Source organism: Gordionus sp. m RMFG-2023, chromosome 2, assembly GCF_954871325.1.
Source record: "Gordionus sp. m RMFG-2023 chromosome 2, tfGorSpeb1-WG-v2, whole genome shotgun sequence".
NCBI classification, from domain to species: Eukaryota; Metazoa; Nematomorpha; class Gordioida; order Chordodea; family Parachordodidae; genus Gordionus; species Gordionus sp. m RMFG-2023.
In genome coordinates this window covers 15821575-15845602 of record NC_088776.1, presented here as the reverse complement: position 1 = coordinate 15845602, position 24028 = coordinate 15821575, and the positions used below count along the sequence as shown (strand labels likewise).

General features: G+C 29.8%; 1 protein-coding gene and 1 long non-coding RNA gene across 2 annotated transcripts in view; one reads left to right on the top strand and one right to left on the bottom strand.

Annotated features, from left to right (window-relative positions):
- Window positions 1-13118, bottom strand: part of LOC135923638 (uncharacterized) — a 32783-nt gene extending 19665 nt beyond the window's left edge. The window contains exon 1 of the mRNA XM_065458495.1: window positions 13113-13118. The gene's annotated coding sequence lies outside the window, so the exon portion shown is untranslated. The remainder of the gene's footprint in view (window positions 1-13112) is intronic.
- A 7760-nt stretch (window positions 13119-20878) lies between these two features.
- LOC135924738 (uncharacterized) lies at window positions 20879-22672 on the top strand. The gene is made up of 5 exons (XR_010571384.1): window positions 20879-20969; window positions 21012-21144; window positions 21194-21308; window positions 21765-21888; window positions 22222-22672. It is a non-coding gene; the product is annotated as an uncharacterized LOC135924738 (long non-coding RNA).
- Window positions 22673-24028: the final 1356 nt, after the last annotated feature.

Below are 24028 nucleotides of genomic sequence, written 5' to 3'. Positions count from 1 at the left end.
GAAATTCGTGTTGACTATATGATTGCAAGGTGAATCATATAGAAGTCGGGGCTCCGAGAGTTCGGAAAAATTTGTATAATAAAACATTTAATATTATTAGTCGAAATGAGGGAAATGATAGAATTAAAATAAGAAATCATTCTCGTAATTTCCCTGAGAGGGAGGTTAGTCGATTTAGGTGGGAACAATATCCGAGGAATATTGTTCGTTATTCTCTTAGAAGGGATGTTAAGAATTTTATTTGGGAAAGATGTCCCACAAATCTTTGTAAGAGAAATGTAATTGTCAGTAATAAAAATTTAAATTCCGAGTTGAATTTAAGGGGCAATGAGAATGCCAATGAAATTATTATTTTAGATAAAATAAACGCTGATTCTCCGATTAAAACATATGATATTTTAATGACGGAAAAATTAGATGGACCATGTTTGTGTCCGAAAGTTATTTTGAAGGTTGATCATAGGAATATAGTAATACTATTTGACACCGGGGCTAGTATTTCTCTAATGTCGCAGGAGAATTTTTATAAGTATTGGCCTGGGGGTAAACTGGAAAAAGAGGCTATGTGTGTCAGGCAGTTTGATGGGTCGGAAGTCGCTGTGTTGGGAAAGGCTAAATTGGGGGTTAATCTTAATGATACTATATTTTTCCTTGATTTATGGGTAGTAAAGGAAAATGTTGAGACTATTATGGGTTGGGATTGGATTACCAAGCTTGGTCCTCCCAATAATTATTGGAATATTTTTAATACTAGTGATAATGTAATAGTGGATGTTGGAGAGAGTGAAAATTTGGATAATACCGATAATAAAATTTGTGAAATTTCGGAGGAGATGATGGAGAAATCGAGCAAGTTGGATTTTAATGATGAGGGGAATGAGAAGCAAATTGTGGCCGGGGGAAAAGAGGATTGGAATAAGGTTAATTAAGCTATTCCTATTCTAGTAAGGCAGTATGGCATTATTTTTGATAAAAAATTAGGTTGTTTAAATGATTATCAAGTTGATGTTCAACTGAGGGAGGGTTTTTCACCGATCTTTTTGGCTTGTCAGCGAGTTCCTTTCGAATGGAGGAAGGAGATCGATGAGGAATTAGATAGATGGGTGAAGGACGGCATTATTATTCCTGTGGGATATAGCGATTGGGCAACTCCGTTAGTGCCTGATAAAAAGGCAAATGGTAAATTGAGACTTTGTGCGGATTTCAGGGTCACGGTAAATCGATGGGTGGTGGAGGTTAAATATCCATTGCCTAGGATTGAGGAGATTTTGGCTCAGTTGAAGGGTGCGAAATATTTTTCCAAGGTGGATTTTTCGTCGGCCTATTTGCAGTTACCTTTGAGAAAGGAAATCCGTAAATTATTGACGATAACGACTCCAAAAGGGTTGTTTGCGTTTTGTAGATTACCATTTGGATTGAGCGTATCTGCTCCCATTTTTCAACGGACCATGGCGTCAGTTTTTCAAGGATTGGAAGGAGTATTTTATTATATGGATGATGTGTTAATTACTGGAGTGACGCCGGAGCAGCATAATCAACGTTTGGAGGAAGTGTTTAGGAGAATTCGTGATAAAGGCTTGAGAGCTAGTAAGGAGAAAAGTGTTCTGGGGGTAATGGAGGTTGAATATTTGGGTCATCGGATTAATGGAATTGAAGTGAAACCTTTGGATAAAAATTTGAAGAATATATCGAACATGAAACGGCCTAACACTAAGGCTGAGTTGCAGTCTTTTTTGGGTATGGTCAATTATTACCATAGGTTCGTGGAAGATTTTGCAAAGGTGGCGGCGCCGTTATATGATTTATTGAAAAAAGGAATTCATTATGAGTGGAAGGATGTACAGCAGATTGCTTTTGAAATTTTAAAGGAAAAAATTGGAAAAGAACCAGTTTTGGTGTGTTTTGATAATGACTTGGAAATTGTTTTGGCGGTAGATGCCTCAAATAAAGGAGTTGGTGGTGCGTTATTACAGGTAATAGAGGGCTTGGAGAGACCCGTATTGTTTTTCTCGCGTGTTTTTCGTGAGGTGGAAACCAGGTATTCTGTGATTGAACAGGAGGCCCTGGCTGTGATTTTCGGGTTGACAAAATGTCGTGAATATTTGATTGGTAAAAAATTGGTAATTTTTACTGATCACAAACCGTTAATTCACTTATTTCGGAAAAAACAATCGGGAGTTAATGATGTCTCCCCGGTTACAACGTTGGTTGTTGTTGGTGGGCAGCTTTAATGTGGAGATCCGATATCGTTGCGGTAAAGAGAATTGTTTGCCTGATAGTTTGTCCCGATTAGGATTAAATGAAGGAAATGATGAAGGGAACAAGGATAAGGTTCGAAACAGTGAAAAGGCCCTGGTTTGTTCGCTTTCGCATATGCTCAAAGGGGGTCCTACCAATTGGGAGGATCTTAAGTTGAGTACATTGAGAGATAGAGAAATGACTAGGATAAAGTTATGTGTAATGGGGAAAAAGACTTGGGAGGAGGATTGTAAAGTTTTTAAAAAGGTGAAGGAGGAATTGTCTGTGGTAGATGATTGTTTAATGAGGGGTAATCGTGCCGTAATTCCGTTCAAATTACGGGGTAAAATTTTAAATTTGTTACATGCTGGACATCAAGGTCAAGGGAAGATGAAATCGTGGGCCCGTGAATATGTTTGGTGGCCGGGTATGGGAAAAGATATTGAAAATATAACAAGGAAATGTGAGCCGTGTAATTCGTGCGCGACGATGCCCCGAAAGGAGGTGGGTCAGATATGGCCCAGGTCGAGGAAACCGTGGGAACGCTTACATGTTGATTTTTTCGATTTAGACAAAAGGTCGTATTTTTTAGTAGTAGATTCGTATTCGAAATGGATAGAGTACGAGGAGGTACATGGATATACTACGAAAATTGTTGTAAGGAAATTGAGGGCATTAATGGCCAGGTTCGGATTGCCGGATACCATTGTATCTGATGGAGGACCTGCCTTTGTTAGCGAAAATTTCAAGCAGTTTTGTAAGGAGTCTAGGATTCGACACATTTTGACCCCGCCCTATCATCCCAGCTGAAATGGTCAAGCTGAGAGGATGGTAGCAATTGTTAAGAATTGGATAAGAAAGGCCGGCAATCAGGGGAATGGGGTGTATTTGGCCCAGTTGTATTACCTCAATTCTAGGAATAAGGAGGGAGTGACACCGGCTGAATTGTTTTTGGGCCGGAGGACTAGGGTTCCCCTAGATTTTCTAAGGGCCGAGAGTCACGAGAAGGGAGTTTTGGAGGACCGAAAGATTAGGTTTGAAGTTGGAGAAAAAGTATGGACTCGTTTGTTTGACGGGAGGGGCAAGAAATGGGCCAAGGGCATTGTTGGGGTAAACAGAGGTTCAAAGTTGAATTTGATTCAATTAGAAATGGGCGGCACAGTTATGCGCCACAATGATCATATACGACCGCGGGAGTAAATCTGAGGTACCTCATATGATAATATAAATATGAAAATATATATATAAATAAAATGAAGGTGCATCCCGAAGGATTAGACTCGTTTCCGAGCAAATATATTGTGTAAATGAAGGTTTGGGTAACATATTGTATGTGGGAATGGGAAGTTAAAGGATCAAATAGGAGAGGGGCTCATCTTAAAGTGGTAAATATATATATTTATGCCAAGTTAAAGCATGAAGGAGTAAAATGTACGTGAACGGTCGGTAACCTTTTTGTTTGAGTTTATGTATTATTATATGATGGTATTAGAATTTATTGATAGATGTTTATGTAAAAAAGTGAAATTGAATAAGGAGGTTATCTCGGTAATATTACGAGAAATTGAAGTATATGTATGTATATGTAATGTTAAGTTAAACTGGTTTAATGTTCCGGCTGTCGGTAATAAACAAGGAAAAAAGATTGAAATTGTGGTAATATATGTATTGTAAATGAATAAAAGTGTAAAAAAATAAAAGGAATAGAAAAGTTGTAATTCATTTTGTGAATACATTTTTGTTCATAGCCTTATAGGGTAAATCACGGTTGTTGAACATTGGTATTAGTACTGGGAAAATATTTTTTTTTTAAACAAAAAAAAAAGATATAATTAATTAAAAAGTTTTTTTTAAAAAAATTTGTTTTTTTGGTTAGCACGTGCGACGTGTTTGAGTTATTTGGTATTAGGAATACATTTGTAAAAGAGGAATTAAAATTAAAAAGTTTTGTTTTATTTTTTTTCTCCCCCCTTTTTTTCTTGTTTATAATTTAATGGTCCGTGTATGTGTGGAAGGCCGTAAAAGGAAATATGAAAAGTTTAAAATGTGTTTATGTTTCGGAATGCAATCATGAATTGGTTTTGTTTTTGTGTATGAAGTGTTAATTTTTTTTATGAAAATTAAATTATAAAAGTGTTTATTTAATTTAATTTTTTTTGTAAAAGATTTTTTTTTTAAATTATAAAATTGTTTATTTTTTTTAAATTCCCCAAAAAACTCGTATTAACCGATTACAGTCTTAACAAACTCGTGTCAAGTTAATTATCAAGCCAATGCTCATGAATTATCGTTTAATCAACTAATCGGAGCAATGACAACTACCCGGCTATATTTCTCTGCGTCCTTGATTTGAGCAGTAGACGAAGGAATATCACAGTTCCATCAATGATTAGTCAATGAACATTCTTTATTATGAAAGATATCGCAAAAGAAAAAAAGGAAGCAGGAAACGTAGCAGATGATTTGACAAGGATTTTATTATCACCGGCAAAACAACTTAATGTTAATGTGTAAAATAATATTAATGACGATTCTGAAATTGAATACTTTAGGAAATATCCATTGTTCCTTTCGGATTGGTGTTTCTCATAGTTATATCCACTATCACAATGGATCATTCACATTGAAATTAGCTATTTTTTTGAAATATTCAAGGTAATCATGATATTATTGAATTAATTATATAAAATTGAAGGACTTTATAAAATTTTATAAATTTGTTATAGCAATTTGATTGATCATGCAACACCGTTATATATCGATTATTTTTTTAACAAAAATATATATATGCCGACATGCCATGAGCCCATAAAGGGGTGGCATGTCGTATTTGTAAATATGTGAACGTTTTATATTTTTTTTTACGCGAAATGCCAATCAACCAATTAAAATAAGGTTGATTGGATAGAAAGATTAGATGTAATATATTATATGTGGATTTTATGATATTTTTAATTAATTAATTTTTATAAAAAATTACGGATATTTTTTTTTATAAAGAAATGAATTTTCTTTTGAATAAAATTTTTGGATTTATATTGTAGTTTTATTTGTCTTTTGATTTGATAATTTAATATAATTCTTGACGATTCGTTTTTTAGAAAGTTTGGTTAAGTTTCTAGGATTTGTTTGGGTAGATTTTAGATTTATTTTAGTTTGTGTTTGTAGGTTTTTTTTTACTTCTGAACGTGATACAATAATAATCAAAACCTTAAAATACAGAACAAGATTTCATTTAAAAGATTATTATGCAGCCACTATAGTAGACTTAATTCTAGATCCGAATTTCAAAAGACTTAAGTTTTTAATAAAAGAAGAAAATGATATATATAAAACAATCTTAAAAATGCTAAATGATATAAAATTAGATGATATGCATAAGTCGATGCCAACTACCATTTATAACTTTCCTAACTTATCCTAAACTCATAAAAAAACGTATATTCTAAATGATCAATACCAACTATCACTTTCCTAATTCACCCTACACTCATAAAAGACCGTATATTTCTAGATGATTCTGATGAAGCATCAACATCACCCATGAAAGCTGTGAGGATGAACTTAAAAGATTCATATAAGATAAATAACAAGACAATATTTTGAAGTTTTGGAAGCAGGAATGGGCGTGATATTTTTTTAATACCATCGTGAGCGGGCGGGCCGTGAATAAAAAATTAGGCCCGCGCCCACCTATACTAAGCAGTAGATGATGTACTATATATGTACCATTCGAATTTCAAGTGTATTTAAAAAATATATAAATTAGATATATTTTTATGAAGTTAAACTAAGTATTGTCCTTATCACAGAGAAATTCTAATTATCAATGATTTTGATAAAAGAAAAAAAAAGGATCATTTTCTCTATTATTTTTTATTTTTTAAAAAAAATTATGCCAACTTGCAGGGGCCTTCCTTGGCAGTTTAAAGATAATTAGTGCTGTGCAGATTCACAAATTTTTCGTTCAATCCGATATTTTCCGATAAACCCGATCTAATTCCGATATTTATATTGATTTTTATTTACCATGTCATAAATATATCAATATTTTATACTTTAAAAAACCAATTAACTTTCACTAATGACTAAGTGTACTTTATTTTTTTTTCATAAGCTAATATTTTCATTTAAAATATTTGCAATGTTTAATAAAGATGAATTAGTCGATTTTTAAATAAGACCAAATCAAAATTTTAACTAAAATATTATTGCCTATGCCTCGAAATTTGAGGAATAGAAGTCCAAACCTTTCTTATATCTGTGGGAAAAACAATAAGCATGGGTAATTTACTCTTGGCTAAAATTTTGAGTTAATGCCTTCCTTCCTTCCTTCATTCAGCAACACTAACTGAATGTTGACTCATTAGATGTTTTAAAATCCTTTTCTGTTTGCAGATAATATAATAAAAACAAAATAAATTGTATATTAGTTCCTTTCATTAATTTATTATTATGAAATTATTTATAAAATAAAAAAAATATATATTATATATATATACAGTTATAAAATAACCAAAAACAATAAAAAAAAGATCGGCCCTATCCGCTATTTTTTGTAAACGCTAAATATCGGTGCCGATCCGATATTAAATATTGGCACAGCCCTACAGATAATGAGTTTTTTGGCTTGCCTATTAAAATCTTAAAATTATAGCCTGAATAAACAAAATTTCTTTAACTGAAGTTGCGAACCAAAACCGATCAAAAAATTAAAAATTATTATCGTAAAATAAAATTATATACTAGTAAGAACATTAACATCATAAAATGTATATTATAAAAATTTAGATTTATATATTGATATTGAGTATTGACACAAAAAATATCGATTCATAAATTTTATATCTTTAATACTTATGGCATTAAATATTTTCGGTAAAATGTTAACATTTTCGTTTGACGTAATGGTTTTAATTTAGTAAAAGTAAAACTAAATAATAAAAAAAAGAAGGATATTATAATTGTTTAAAAATCAATTAGCTACATTTGTTATGTTTTTTGCAGTTATAAAATAAGTTCTGATTCTGAGCTTGACTGATTTAAGAGACACGCAAAAAATAAGGTGATGTTGAAATATCGACTTGATTTATATAAACATAATTTCATTAACAAAATTTTAAAAGGGTAATACCGGATTAAAATCTCATTAAAAAAATTTTATAATATAATTAGCTTTTTATAAGTTTATTCATTTTAAAAAGCTATTGGGAGAGGAGGCGGTTACGACAAATTTGTAAATTTTCATAAATATTATCATATGCTAATAATTACCCTGCTACACTCCCCCCCATCCCCTGTCCAAAAAAATGAATAGAATATGTCATAAATAAACAATATTATTTTATAATAAATTCAGTTTTTTCAAAAAGTGGGCCAAAAAATCCAATAAAATTTATGTAATTAACCAAAAAGTAAGAAATTTCCTGATATACCTATAGCGAATTCTACATAAAATATATGCAGTTCGCAAAAATTTTAAAATAGTTTTATTTTGAACGGGAGCGAGAATTTGTATACTAATCATTAATAATGTTCTACCAATAATGGATGGGTAATCTATTCGCAAAATTTTTTTTATCCATGTAGGTAAGACGGTAAGGCATCATTAAGCAAGAGCTCAAATTAAACGAGTTATTGTATTAGTATAAATAATTTGATTATATTTTTTTAAAGATTTTGGAATATATTTTAGTCAAATTTGTAATTTTGATAAGATATTAAATCTCTCATAAATCTTGGGAATTATAAAAATTTATGAGTGCAAATGCAATGAATGGTTTAACCAATAAAAATATTGATATCATAATTTTACTCTTACCTAATTATTTGAATAAATATTCTTTTTTATTGTTTGATAATTGTGATTATCATTTTTTTTTTAAAAAATATTCAATGTCAATAGCGAAAATTATAATATAAAAGTTTTTTTTTCAAATCTTGCAAAAAAAAAATTTTTTTCACGCTTGAAATGTTACATAAAGAGTTTGACAACTAATATTTAAGAATTTGTTTTGGAAAAAAATACTATTTATACATATAAAAGACATTTTTTTTATCTGATAATAAAATTATTATAAAATAAAAAGAAACCTTTTAATATTATTCAAGTCAAAAGTCAAAAAATACAATTTGATGAATCATCTTTATCTAAATAATTTATTTTAAATCTTGCCATGGTTTAATTTTCCAGGTCCCTTATGAGTGAAAATAAAAAACATGGTTCCACAGGTATTCCGCTTTCAAAAATTAGGTATCAAACATATTCGATATTTAAAAAATATATCTTTCCCCTGAGAAGAGATTTCTATTTAAAATTACCGATATTAGTAAAGTCAAAAACATCTCATCCCATCGTTTATTTTCATACATTTATCGGAGTAGGGGGGGGGGGCGTTGCATACAAAGGTTCGAATAAGTTTGAATTTCATAACTTCTAGATGATCTTTTAAATTTATAGTAAATTTGAGGTTTATTTTGGTTGAATGTGAAAAAAAAGATGGAATGGTTTTTGGATCTGATTCTTCTTTAAAACTAATTATAGACACAAATTCCTAATTTCGAGAAGTGTGAAAAATAATGAATCTCAAAACTTAAAGAAAATTGTATTAAAAAAAGCAGTCCGTTTTTTCTTTTGAGATCGGTTATGTCCTTACGGCCTGTAAAGATGAGGAACATTTGACCTTTTCTATATATAAGTCAGGTCTCTTGGGTTGTTAAAGCATCTATTTACAGAAATGGTAGGTATGATACATGTTAGAAGTATCTGTATATATTTTTAGATACTTGATATAATTTTTTTAACTTTTTTTTTATTAAAAAATATCTGAACTCAATTCAGTAAATATTATGATGGGCGAGTTTATTTCTTTATAAAAACAAACTAAATAAAAAAAAATTTACTCAATGAATGAGAATAACATTAAATATTACTATTGATGTTGAAAAAATATACAGCCTAGCATAAGCGGATTCAAATATATAAAATGCTTGTCACATCTTTCAAAAAATACTCAAATTTCAGTTAGAATTACTTCAATATGCAACGATTGTAAAACATTTGAAGGCAAATACTAGATATTTACAATAGTAATATATTATTTATAATTTTAAGAGAAATCATTATATGCTTTTAATGAAAATAAAAAGACAGAAGAAAATAAATCAAATAAAGAAAATGTGGGACTAAACTACTTGTCGTCCACTTCATTAGCAAAAAAAATTCATCGATATTTTTGCAAAGACCTCAAAGCATAACCCAAAGACTTAATAAATAATTTTATTATCACTGGTATTGAGCCATTTTCAATAAAATCCCTCCTTTATTAAAATGATCACATTAGCCCCACAAAAAAAAATAATTTGTAACAAACATTGGTTGATATGCTTTTCTAAAAATGGTTAAGGGAAAGAAATCATAATAAGCCTTTTAGAACCATCGATTATTTGGGGAAAATTGTATTTGTGGATACATGTTTAGAATATATATCTGTATTTCTATACATTTGAAAAGTATCTTTACAACTTTGAAAATCATTAATCATTAATCATATTTACTAATTTTATTTTTGATAATTTTATTCAAAAAATTAATGAGGCCATGCCCTTGTTAGAGATCTGCATTGGGCGGGGTTTCGGCCCGTCGGCCCACGCGGGCCAATCTAGGTGGGCGAGCGGGTGGGTGGGTAAAAAATATTCTAAGAACGGGCAGGCGGGCGGGTTAAAAAATTATTTAAACTATGAGAGGGTGGGTGGGCAGGTTAAGAAATTTAAACATGGGAGGGCGGGTTAAAAAAATCTTAAATCATTTAAGTGAATATTAATTAAAAAAATTGTTCTTGTTAATTTTTTTGGATAATAAAAATTAAAATGTCTTTTTTGGTATCAAAAACTTTTTTTTAAAAATAAATAAACTTTTTTGAATATTTAAAACTACTTTGGTGGAAACGACAAGAAAGAGATTTGCCAAAGCTAAGATTAGCAAGAAAAATATTTGCAATTCCTGCAACTAGCGTTTCTTCTGAACGAGGATTTAGCATTGCTGGAAGGTTTTTAGAACAAAGAAGAACGTGTTTGAATCCAGGAAATGTCGATTCATTATTAGCATTATAATTACATATAATATCAATTTTATATTTATATTTTTTCATAAATATTTTATTTGATCAAATAAATTATCCATAATTTAAATTGAATATTTTTTTATGCTTAATATAGTAATTTCCTAAATTGTAAAACTATTTGTAGAGGTGTAATGCTGAATTTTTTTATTAGATGCTTAAAAAATTGAAATGGCCATAATTAAATTTTATATAGGGAGCTTGGGTTAAATAATTTTTATAAATAATGGGTGGGCGGGTAAAAAATTTTGGACTAATGGGCGGGCGGGCAAGGAATTTTAGACTGAGCGGGTAGGCAGATTTTTTTTGAAAATTATGGGTGTGCTGGGCGGGCGGGTGAAAATTCTTTTAAAACAATGGGTGGGCAGGCCTATGGTCCAAAAACCAGCCTAATGCAGACCTCTAGCCCTTGTTAGACTTATTACTAAATAGCCGAGTAAAAGGAAAAATATTTTAGAAAGACTACAAAAAATATGAAAAATAACCATGCCACCAAATGGTTAATGTTTGATATAATATCGTCAACATATAGCAATTACTAAATAATGACCAATTTTTAAAAAAATGTAATAAGACCTATTTATTTTATAATTAATGGAATCAAGTGGTCGAGTCCGATCTATTATAAATCATACTCTATTCCACCAAATTTGCTGCAGAAAAAAAAACCATAATCCTTCAAACTCAAAACCTTCGGATTGAGATAAACGCACTCATCGATTAAGCCAGAAACGCTCTTCAAAAATAATTATTTTTTAATATAAATAAATCGGTGTTACCTCGATCCTATAAAAATTTGGTTCGTTCAATATTACACCATGTTATATCTACCCCCAGCAAATACTTGAAACAAACCAAAATATGGTGCCCTAGTTCAAAAGCTGTTTAATCTTGGTAAACAGCATTAAGTATCAAAATTAAGACGAACCTAGACACAACCTGAATTAAAAACAAAAGGAACTTTCTTTCGGGTTTTCTCTTTCTTTCGTTCCTTATTTTTTCTATGATTTTTATATAAATTTTTTTTTAAAATTATTTAAAAAATATGTGTTTTCCTCTTTTAATTTGTTGATGGGGGAATAAATAAAGATATTTGATTCAAAAATATAATTTTGAAATATATTTATTTAATTTTAGCAACAATTTGGCATCCAAAATTTTTGGTATTGAAATATTATATATCATAGAAATAAATATTTTTTGGTATCACTTTCAATTTTTTTATCAAGATAAAACAAGAATTTGAAGAATGAATATGAGTATGAATATTTTTTGTCTCTAAAAAAAATTAAAATACAATATTTTATCCCAACCCTAAGGGGGGGGGGATAAAATATCTTCAAATCATATACCAATCAGTATACGGTTTAAAAACTGTATAATTTGAGCAATGGACAAAAAATTTTTCACTCCTTATCGATAATGCTTTTGGGTGGTGCGATGCGACAATAAGAATTTAATGACCACATAATACATAAAATTTAGTAGTTTCTTAAAATGGGAAATACTTCAAATTTGATTATACTATAATATGGAAAGAATTAATGCTTTTTTATAAATGTTGCGATGATAAAATTTTGGTAAGAAAAGGAAATATACATTAATTTTTTAATTTTGGCCAAGGATCAGAAATTTTAAAACTATTTGGACAGAAGTATTTGACTCAACATAGTCATGTTGCCAATATTTAAATCTCGGGTTAATGATGGGATTAATATATTCTTTTAACTGAAAAAAAAATTATATTACCCTAATACGAAATTTTGGAAATATTTTAAATTATGGATATAATGTTGGAGAAATATAATGAAATTTTATTTGTTCTGTGCTCATCCTAGTTGATATTAACTCATAAAAAATCAATAAAATATGTTAAATAAGAGGACCGAAAGCCAGGAAATGACTTCCATAATCCCGTAGAACATTGGAAAATCCACGCATATGAATCATTTAAAAAAAATTTTAAATAAAAAAACACCCACTAATTATTTTAAACAAAAACATTTTTAGATGCCTTAATGTCTTGTTAGTAAGCACGAAATACCACATCATTCACGCGATGTGAATTTACAAAATACATAATTTCAATCATGACTTATATAGCTATGCTATCGCTTGGCGACGAATTACGCATCGCTTATATGACATCGCGCTTACCATAAACGAGGCCTAAATTTTGAAGATATTCGAAAAAATAAATGATTTTTTTTTATAGCCCCGGATTTTCGGTTGATGTGCTGTGACGAACAATTCGAAGTTGTGGGAAAAAACAGCTGATCCAGTTTTAAAATTATTTAAAATAAGATCATTCTAGTGTTGTTAAACGGCCCGATTAAGATTTTAGCCAATATAATATTAGGTAAGCCTGGAGATTTTGATCAAAGATATCAAAAAGGTTTGAACGTCTATTTACCAAATCTCGAGGCTTGCATAATATTATGTTGGCTAATATCTTAATCGGACCGTTTTTAATTATCGGCCAAAATGGGACCGTTTAACAATACTAGATCATTCTTTATTAATTATTACTTTAATAATTTCAATAATGAACAATTTGAGAATCCATATATAAATCGTCTCACTAAAAACGATTATTGATCATTCCGCTTTTAAGTGGTCACTTTATACCATGGGTACAAAAAACGATTCCGTTCAAGGTTTAAGGGTTTGATTCGTTCTGGGTTTCTATCTTTAAAATAGTGACTCTATTTTTGTATAATGATTATAAAATGATAATTTAAATTTTTCTTTTACCTTGTGAAGAAGTTATCAAAGTTCAAATTTTTGAGAAAGACCAGTAGGAATTATATATTTTTATTTTATTTAGCTTAATTAAATTAAATTAAATTCTTTTATAGAAGCCTTGTCAAGAAAAAACAAGATTTAAAAATAAATTATTTTGATATGCATCCCAAAAAAAAATATCTTTCTAAAAATAAACATAAGAAAAGAAAAACAAATAATATTTTTAAAAAAATATAAATTTATTATTTATAACAAAAAAAATTAATGATTTTATAAATAGCTTTTTTTTGTTTTATTTATTAAAGGTTTGTTAATTTTTTTTAAAGTAATAACAATAAACTCGATAAAAAAATTCTGGGAACTTCAAAAAAAAAATTTCAAAGTAAGGAAAAATGGGAAAGTAGTAGAAATAAATTGAATAAAGTAAAGTGTAGCCGGAGATAGATAAGAAGATAGAACCGATAGAAAAGAACAATGAATATTTGCTTGTATTGTATAGTCAGCACTCAGTACAGCAATACAATTTGTTTTATATTTAAATAAAACAAAATTTATTTAGGGGTTCAAAACCGTTTTTGGGGAGAAATAATTTTTCAATTTTATTATTATTACTGCAGTTAGGGTTTGGCAAGTATACTTATATTTGAAATATAACTACTTATTTTTATTTGAATAATTTAAGAGAGCTAGCTTACTATTTAAATAATGAAAAAACAAACAATACAAATACTTTTTTAAAAAAAATTATTAGATTAAAAATTGAAATATAAATGTAAAATCCATTTCTTTATTCAATTTTGCCCAACCCGGGTATCCAAACCGGCAGGATTTTAATTTTTTTAAACATACCTGGGCCAGGCCTAAAGAGAAAAGTATCAAATGAGGTTTTGCTGAGAAATGGGAAGCGATGAACATGCTGATGGAAAGTGTTGGGAATAATTGTAAGCCGATTCTTCAAAATTTTCAAGAAGTTGATGCTTGTAATCATGTATTATGATTAAATCAGAGATTAAGGATCTCTTCAGCTTAAGATTTAACTAAATTTTGAATGATTTAATGAATCGGGAAATTGAAAGTGGATCGAAGATCGTATAGGATTTTAGACAAATGAAAGATTTTAAGAAGGAAAAGAAAAGTTTGATGAGGAAAAATATGTTTGGAGATGTTTTTAAATAAAAGTAAGGAAGATAAAGAATTAGAGAAGTTATTGATGATTTCTAAACCACAAACTGGGAGCCGAAATGGGTTAGGGACTCGAATTCGGCTGTATCAAATTAAATAGCAGCAAATTTGGCAGACCTCAGTTTTCTGCTCGTTGAGAGAAAGTCCTATTATTTGGGTGTGGAATTTCATAGTGGATGCCTTTGAGACCTGGTTTGAGGCTGAAGAGTATTCCATAATCTATGTACCAATTACTCAAGGGAAATCAAAGTCGGTAAAACGTTTTCAACCATTTTATTGATGCCTATACAAAAAAGCATCTAACCTGAGGGATCGCTTTGCACGATCCTTCTAGATACTAATTAAATTGTAGAGAAGAAGACGAGAAACAATAGAAGTGGAAAAATTGAGAAAGAGTGGGAAATGAATGGTATATGGATAAAAATGAGAGCGGCAAATAGAATTGAAATCCTTAAAACGTCGATTACGAGGATTTTATACTAGAATTGCTATGGATATGGATGTGAGTAGCGTGTGTGGGCTATTTTGCAATCTCCTTCTTCGATTTGGTTATCAGGTTGTTAGGGTGATTAGTGGCTGTAGAGTCCTTAATTTTTGAAGATATAGTTTTGCAACAATACTACGAAATATGTTATGAATTACGATTGATCGAACCTTATTTGCCTTTTAGAGTGTTATTTATTTAACACCAAATAGGAGGAGTCTAATCTAATCTGGAACGAGCCCATCGTGAGAAATTTTCCAAAATGTTGTCCAATTTTACAGGATTGGACTTTGAGAGATGTGAGGTCCTGAAAGAAGATAGAACGGAGCTCATCATAGCCTGGCGAAAGTCGTGGTGAAAGGATAAGATACTCTTATGCATCTTGGGTGGAGTGAAATCCATTGGAAATGTTTTAGGTGTCGGAGGCATTAGGAAGTCACCTCCAGGAGAGTGCTTTACACCTCCAGGAGAGTGCTTTAATTTTAGTCAATTGTAATACGTCGTTTCTTTTGCACCTTTAGGTGCAAGTAAACGGAGGGCGGATATTTTATTTGGATATAAGTTATCCTAATTTTTTTGAAGTTAAAGTAGAACATCCTTGTATTTTGGGATAAAAATTTCGGAATCTATGGGTTGGGAGTTGGATGGTAGTGAAGAAGTGGGAAAAGTTTGAGCCAATAATATATAGAGGCCTTTATTTAAGATTGTAGGCAGGTAGAGAGGGCTTTGGTTATTTTCACTTTGGAACCTTCAAGAATTCTTGAGATAATGTGAGATTTGTCAGATTATAGGAATTGATGATGTTTTCATGAGAGGTAGGAGAGAAGGGCATAAATGTATCTGGTGTATTTGATGAAGTAGGTATATATATATATCAGAGACCTGCAGGCCCGGCCCTAAGCCCGGCCAGCCCGGGCCGGGCCGTATTTTAAATTTTTAAAATATACCCGGGTCGGGCCTGAAAATATTTTTTTTTAAAAACTCGGGCCGGGCCTGAAAATAATTTTTTTTAAATACCCAGCCCGGGCCATATTATTTAAAAAAATTTATACAGCATGAATTCGTCAATTAGATATGGTTATAATGATTATATATAGTTATGATTAATATAATGTTGGGTGAAAGTTAACACTAGCTAACACTCATAGTATCTATTACATAATATAATTATAGTTTTCCTGCCATGGAATAAATACGCAAAGGATTAAATACATTATTATATAATATATGTTATATTTTTTATTAATTAAAATATCAGTTTTATTTTTTTTATAAATAAAATTAAAATAGTATATTTTAAAAATATTATTTACACAAATTTTTTATAGTATCAATTTGTAATATACTAAATATCTGTTTAGAATAAAAAAAAATAGTAGTGTTGTTAAACGGCTCGTTTTGAGCCGATTTTTAAAAAGGCCAACTCAGTTTTTTATCCAGAAAAATATTATGCAAGCCTGAAAATTTTGCTCATGGAAGGAGCAAAGGTCTAGACATATAATTTATAAATTTCGAGGCTTAGTCAATATTTTTCTGGCGAAAATATTGAGTTAGTCGTTTTTAAAAATCGGCTCAAAACGAGTCGTTTAACAACATTAGCTAATATGCTTGCTTATTAAATGATAATACTCGCCGAAAATATGATAAAATACCAAATAGACGAATTTTTTGTATATACCAAGTCGAATATAATTTTAAAAAATTCCGAGCCTAAAAAATCCAGGCCAGGCCGGGCCGGGCTTCCCAAAACTTTTTTTAAATATGCGGGCAGGGCCGGGCCTAAAATTTTTAAACCCGGGCCGGGCCGAAATTTTTTTAATCCGGACCGGGCCATACCGTGCAAATGGTACCTCTGCAGGTCTCTAATATATATATATTTGAGCGTTATTGGATGAGGTAGGAGCGCCCCTGTGAGTGGGAAAGATAGAAAGTGTTTGTTAGAAAAGAGGAGAAAGACCCTTTCCACATTCAGGACATACGATGCCTTTGAAGAAAAGACTAGGTTTAGTTATTTTCATTTTAAAACCACGGGACAACGTTTTATTAGAGGTCTAAGGAGTAGTTTGGGGTAGAGTTGAAGATGAGATCTTATGTAAGAGAAGAGGGAAAAGTTGATTGGAAATATGATGCAGAATAAGGAGAAATAATTTAATAAAGAAAATAGTGGCAGAATTGTTGAGAGTAGGTTAGATATTCATAGAACTTTAATAGGCCAGTCCGGTTAATAATTGACATATTTTTTGAATTTCGAGCGTATATTTTGATTTGATCAATACTATTTGAAAAAAATTATGATATGTTTATCTCTTTGTATTTTAAGAGATATCTAACTAAAATACTAAATCTATAAATAAAATAGTAAATCAACAAAATTAACAAGTTACTTGTCATATGATCCCATTACAAATACACAATACAGATATCAAACATAATTGATTCATAAAACGGTTGTTGTAGAAACAGATTTCCATAGAGGAGATAAGAGTCTTAATTAACATTATGAAAAAAATTAGATATAAATAGACATGTGCGCCGACAGCATTTTCGGCGGCGCCGTTTCTTTTTTTAAAAAATGATCGGCTGGCGGCGGCGAATCGATTTTGACGCTGCCACAAAAATCGGCGGCAGCGCGGCGGCGTCAAATATTTTTCTAACTTAAATTTTTTAATTAAATTTATCATTGGAAACACTTTTAAAATAAAATTTATACTGTATTATGTTTATAACTTTAATTTAATGATTTTATTAAGTTATAATTATCATGAATAAATATTATTTTATTAAGATTTAAAGGACATAATAATGATCTTTAAGAGTTCAGAGTGAGCCCAGCTATAAAAAATACACGCTCGCTGGGTGTGTCGTAGCTGGAACGCACAGTACCTTTCTAGCTAATATTGAAAGTTTAGGAAGATCCAATGCTCTTATCTTCCAAAATCGAAGACATCTTTTATCAAATTATAAGGCGATAATAATGAATAACATTCTTTTTCTAAACTAGTTAAATAGTGTTGTTGTTCCAGGCTATTGTTTTGAATAGATGAATGTTTTGTAGCCAATGACTTAAGATAATCGAGTTTTCAAGCAACTTCCGTCGTTTCACATTCGTTTAATTCGTCCGTGTAAGACCGTAGAGAGGTAGCGTGTTGACATAAAAATTCAACCGGAGTAATATTTTTTCCTTTAAATATTCATTTATTATGTTTATTGATTGAAAACGAGGATCCAAAAGTGCTCCTAACAAACACCTAAGTAAAAAAATAAAAGAAAGAGAAATAATATATAAAAATAAAATAATTTATGTATTTTAAAATACTACCTGAATATCGGTTATTGGAAATCTATGATCAAATTTAGTAAGCATATTTTGTTTAATGGATGCTATGGGAGGACTATCATATTCTTTTACAATTAAATGATTTTTAAATTCACTACGAAATAATAAGGCTAAATTTATAGTAACTCCTTTTTGGACAAATAAAAATTCAACAGTTTTTTTGAAGGTTTTAAGAAAATTTAAAAGTTCATGCACCAAGTCCCAATCGGAGTTAAATAACTTGAGATCCGGTTTCTCCATTCTATTTAATAGAATATTTATAGGATTTTTGTTATTGCCAGTCACACTTTCCATTATTAAAATACTATGTCAACGTGTAGGCACATTTAATTTTAAGGTTTTATGTTTTTTCTCATATGATTTTTGATTTTCACTATCATCATCAAACCCCAAACGATCTTCATAAAAAGGATCATTATCATCCAAATCTAAAATATCCGATGTATATGATATCGATTCAGAACATTTTCTATTATCTATATCGTTTATATTTCAAAATCCGCTGTTTTGAATCTTAAGGCAACTATAACTTCTCTCACTTTATTAATGAGATTTTCTATTTTATTAACTTTTTTTATTCCATCGACTGTCACTAGATTATGTAATCCATGCCCTTAATAAATGATGGTCATATTCTCCTAGACGAACACTTTTCTTTACATTGGGTCCTGCATCCGTAACCATTTGAATTTTCTTGGACCCTAAATCAAATTCATTTTTAACTTTTTCTATCTCGGAAAGAATAGTTTCAGCGGTATGTTTTTGAGTGACATGATGTGTCGCCAATGTATAAAATACAATATTAAAATTATTATCTATTTCGTGAAATTTAAAGGTAATATAATTTCGCCGTCTATATTTGTCGGTCCACATATCAAAAGTTATAGCACAAAATGTTGACATATGTATGCTTTCATTGATAAATACACATCATCTAATCCACTCCGGCTAAGTGTTGTTTTATCTGGTAAATCTTTTGTATCTGAAATAATGCCATATTTCTACATAATAAAAAGTTAATAATAAAAATATTATGCCATAAAAAATTCTAAATGTGGGATGTTATAAAATAATTAAATATCTTAACAGTTAAAATAAAAATTAAGATTAAAATAATAAAATATATATTAATATCAATACCTTTTCTGTTTTACTATCCTAATCTTATCTTATCTAGCAAGTTGGTCACAGACCTGCCCAAAGTGAGCCAACGTGCATTATATGGATTGTTACAAATCAAATTTATAGCAAATAATATTTATAAATTTTAAAAAAATAAAATCGCATTTTTTAATAATTCAAAAATTATTTAATATTTTTCCTATAATTACAATTCATAAATAATATATAAAATAAATTAATAATAAAAAATATGTATCACGCCGCCACACCGCCGATTTTTTACATCTGCGGCGGCGTGTTGAAAGCCTACAATTTTTTGGCCCGCGGCGTCGGCGTGGTCAAAATCACCGGCGGCGGCGCATTTGACCCGCGGCGCACATGTCTAAATATAAATAATGTAAATGTGATAGCCGGAAAATTCGTACATAAAATTTAACGAGCCAGGACCTACTTTTGTTAGCATTTAACCGGCCAGGCCCGAATTTTCGTAAAATTTGAAGGGGACGGGAAAATGGTGCAAATTCCTAACGGACCAAAAGTCGGGGTTGAATGATCTCTCATGTATTTTAATTATGTTAATAACTTCATCGCATATTCTTTGTCATCAGATTATTATACAGATTTGTTTAAAATAAAATTTTCTTAATATATTGTTTTAAAAATGAATTATTCGTATGCTGTGAGTGCAACCCCTTATATTTTAAAAATTGTTTTTTCTTTTTTTAATGAAGATATAAATGATCAAGATAGATATCAATCGATTCAAATCAAATATAAATAGTAAATTGTATTATTTGTAATACGAATAGTAAATTATTCGATTATTATTTGAATAGGTCTATTTCTCAGTAAATAAAATTATGATTATTCCATTATATAATTTTAATATCGCTAAATGTTTTCTTTCCAGAAAATTTATTATTTCCATTACTCCTTATATTATAAAAGTTCGATAAATTATTAAAATTATTTATATTTTTTTTTAAATTTCAAATTACAATATGCTTATTTATTTATATTTTAAAAGCTTTCTAAAATGCTGTCTATAAATAATTATAATATAATAAATTCACAAAAAATTAAACAAGTTATTTATGAAATGATTCTCATATGTGATAGTTGTTCCACCAAGTTCCTTTGTGGTGAGTTTCCCTTTGTCCCACCAAGTTCCTTTGTAGTGTTTCCTGCTGCAGTGACTCACGAGGTTTGGAAGGCCCTAGTAGTCAGTAATAATGAAATAGCAATCCAATTTTATATACGGTCAAAGACGAAATATATTTTTTTGTACTTTTTCCCTTAAGTTTTTTCTTGTAGGTGGGTCTTTCCTTGAAGTTTTTGAAATTATTTATTATTTATAAAAGCAAAATTATCACATTTTGATACTTTAAAAAATAAAAATTTGACATAAATATGACTTAAATTGAGCTATATTTAAATCACCGTATTGTTCTGCATGTTTCCGTTTTTTTAAATGCATACATATTTTTTTAGAGGAAAAAGATGGCACATCTAATTATTTACAATTAACCATATTTTTATTCACCGTCATTAAAAAATTTATCGATAGTAATTTTAATATATTAAATCAACAAATGAATATCATTATGAAATATGAATTGATCCAAGGTCAATATTTAAACTTATATATAAAAAAAATATGCTACAAAAAAAAATTATATAAAAAATAAAAGTCATTCTATTGTTGAAAAAATAAAATATATTAAACTCGGTTTATCCAAGAGTAAATATTAATAATATGTTAAGCAATGTTTGTTATTGTTAGAGATCCAGTGGCAATACGCTCCAAAGAAGTGAAAGTCAAAGGTTCAATCCTATTGACTTTAAAAACATAACTAGACCTATTGAAAGGTCGGATTTATTACGGGGAGCGCAATCCAGATTATTTTTGCGCTATGGTACTGTCTATACTTGAAATGGATATTTATATCGATATTAATTTTAAAGTGAGATCGTGTAACAATCAAATTGGCATAAGTAGATTGACATTTAAAGCAACTACAGCAGAAGATGCCCCGCGCTATTATTGATTAAACAATTCGTCAAGTTTTATATAGTGGAAGTAAATTTAAATTATATTTTATATAATTCTAAGTAAACCGAGATTATACGGCAGGTGGAGTAAAAAGGCAAACACCTTTTTATCTTTAGAGCTATTTTTTTCAAATTTGGAAGATTTATTTCTATACATATTATCTATTATATGCTAATGGAAACTCCGCATCAAAAAAATATTGATCAGAAACTTAAGCCTTTTTGCCAACCTTTTTATTTGGTTCCTGGCACAAATCTACTCCTTTAATTGTTGTTAAATTATAGGATATATTTCTAAATGTCTAAACTACCAAATAAATTTGGTCCGGACTTTCTAGCTTATATCATTTAAGCTAGCTCACTATATTATTAGGCTATAAGGCAAGAGGTGGATGGCAAATTTGTGAAGCAATAGTTTCCCAGGGCAACAACTCCACAAAATATTTCTACCCATTAAATTCTATCATTTTTACCAATTATTTAGTAATGATAGTTCTAGAGATCAAACCATTTCGAATGACGTTATTCCAGGTGATACACAAAATGCGGATCTAACTTTCAGAACAGCTGATGACTCTATAGGCGACACTATCTAATAATGATAGCAGGTATTTCTAAAACAGAGGGGGGGGGTGTATAGTGTGAGGTTGTCTTTGAAATACAATAAGGATTGAAGGGAAAGGAGGAAATAGGTGTGGAAGGAGGGTAGGGTAGGTTTTTCTCTAATTTTAATGGATAAAATTAAATTTCCTATATTTGCTAAAAATATTTAAGGGTTAAATTAAAAAATATAATTATTGGGGAAGAGGGTAACATTTTTAGAGATGTATAGTTATTCAATGAAAAGTGCGAAGATTTCAAATAATAAACTCTTGTCCTGAATGAGGCTTATCGTATTTGTGCTAGTAATTATCTATTTTATGTGTATCTTTATTGTAAAGATAATCTGATGGTTCTGCCATGATCCCTTGGAAGAAGGAGGAATTCCTAACCCGGGATTCTCATGCATCGATCCTCTTGCCCCTTCCAATATAAATAGAGATGCTCTACTAGACGCATAGACGAATAAACTCGCTAAATATTCGCCATCGCTTTCTGCCAACTATACATTCTTACCATTACGCTACAACTCTAACATCGTTCGGCTCTCATATCCTGGGAGCTGGGAAAACGGATCTCTGTTAGGACCGAGGATCCCAACGAGGGATTCTACTTACGTCAAAGGTTAGCCCTAAACATAATAAAATGCAACTATCTCAGTTTTATACTATCAATACCGAAACCCCCTAATTGAACATCCTATGCATAGGATAGATTTAGGCTATTTTGCTCCCAATTATAACGTTGACGCTAAAAGGGAACTTGGATCTCAATCAATAAAAGACAGCAAAAATTAATGACTTTATATAATTGTGATCTACTAATATTATATTTTTTTTCCAATAATTGTGAAAATTATAACTTATTTTATAATCCTTTATGACTTTATACTAAGTCTTTCTATTAATTGAATAGTTAAATAATTAATAAATTGAAATAAAATATGTTTTTTAAATATTCCAAATTTTTTTTAATTGTGTATTATTTATAAGCATAAAAAATTGTGTTTTATAGGTTAAATATTTTACTTGCCATCTTACCCAGGGTTGTAAAACATGACTATTATTTAATCCTAGATAACGCATAATAAAAGGTTGAAAGCTCTGTTTTCTTTTATTTTGTAGTCTAATGATGTGGCTATCCAATGATACAATTAGTTTAATTTTTAATAAAAATAAAAATTTTTCGCAAAAAAGAAAACATCAGACATATAATCTCGGTCTCTCACTATCAATTAGAACTATGTGCATGGCAGGGCCGTAACTAGAATTTTTTCCTTAAAGAGCACTGGGGTGGGGGGTAGAGGGCTAAAATACTTTTACTCATTCAGATCATAAATTGCTTATATCGATTAAAGCGGAAATTGCATATTTTGATCATCTTTCGTCATTTTTATGGCTGAATAGGCAGACTATAATATAAATAACATACCCAATATATCATAGAAAAATATATATAGTTTGTAAATGACTAAATCTAATATTTATCAAAATCCATGTAATATTAAGCATAATTTCTGTATTATTAAGCATAATAATTTCTGTATTATTAAGCATAATAATTTCTGTAATATTAAGCAAAATAATTTATATATTATTAATAGACCATTTAGCCGAGATATGAACGGCTACGGTTTCTTTTTATTTTTTGTCGGAGATTGTCAATTAACAGAATAGCCGCCGCTTAATAAATTAGCCACTCGGCGATACATTTTAATAGATAGAATTAATTTATAATACAATGTAATTTTATATAATTTATTTGGGCACTCTTTGTTTCATCCTTGTTATTAGAGTTCTTACATTTTTTCCATGTCCAATACTATATTAATTTATGGATATTTTCTAATTTTTTAAATAAAAATATATTCATATAAAATGCATATATAACATTTATGCTATATTTAGACTAGATACAACAAAGATGATATGTTGTAGGATTAAATCAGGATAAGCGAAAAAATCTAAAATATATAAGAGATCGCCATATAAATAAAAATTAAAAAACGTTTTAGGCCTTAGAAAACCACGTCAGATAGGTAAAAAACTGCGTGAAGTTTCTAAGAAAAAAAATGTTTGCAAAAATAAAGTTGTTATACCATTTTTTATGAAGATTATTATATCACTTGGGAAAAATATTATAAGCGTA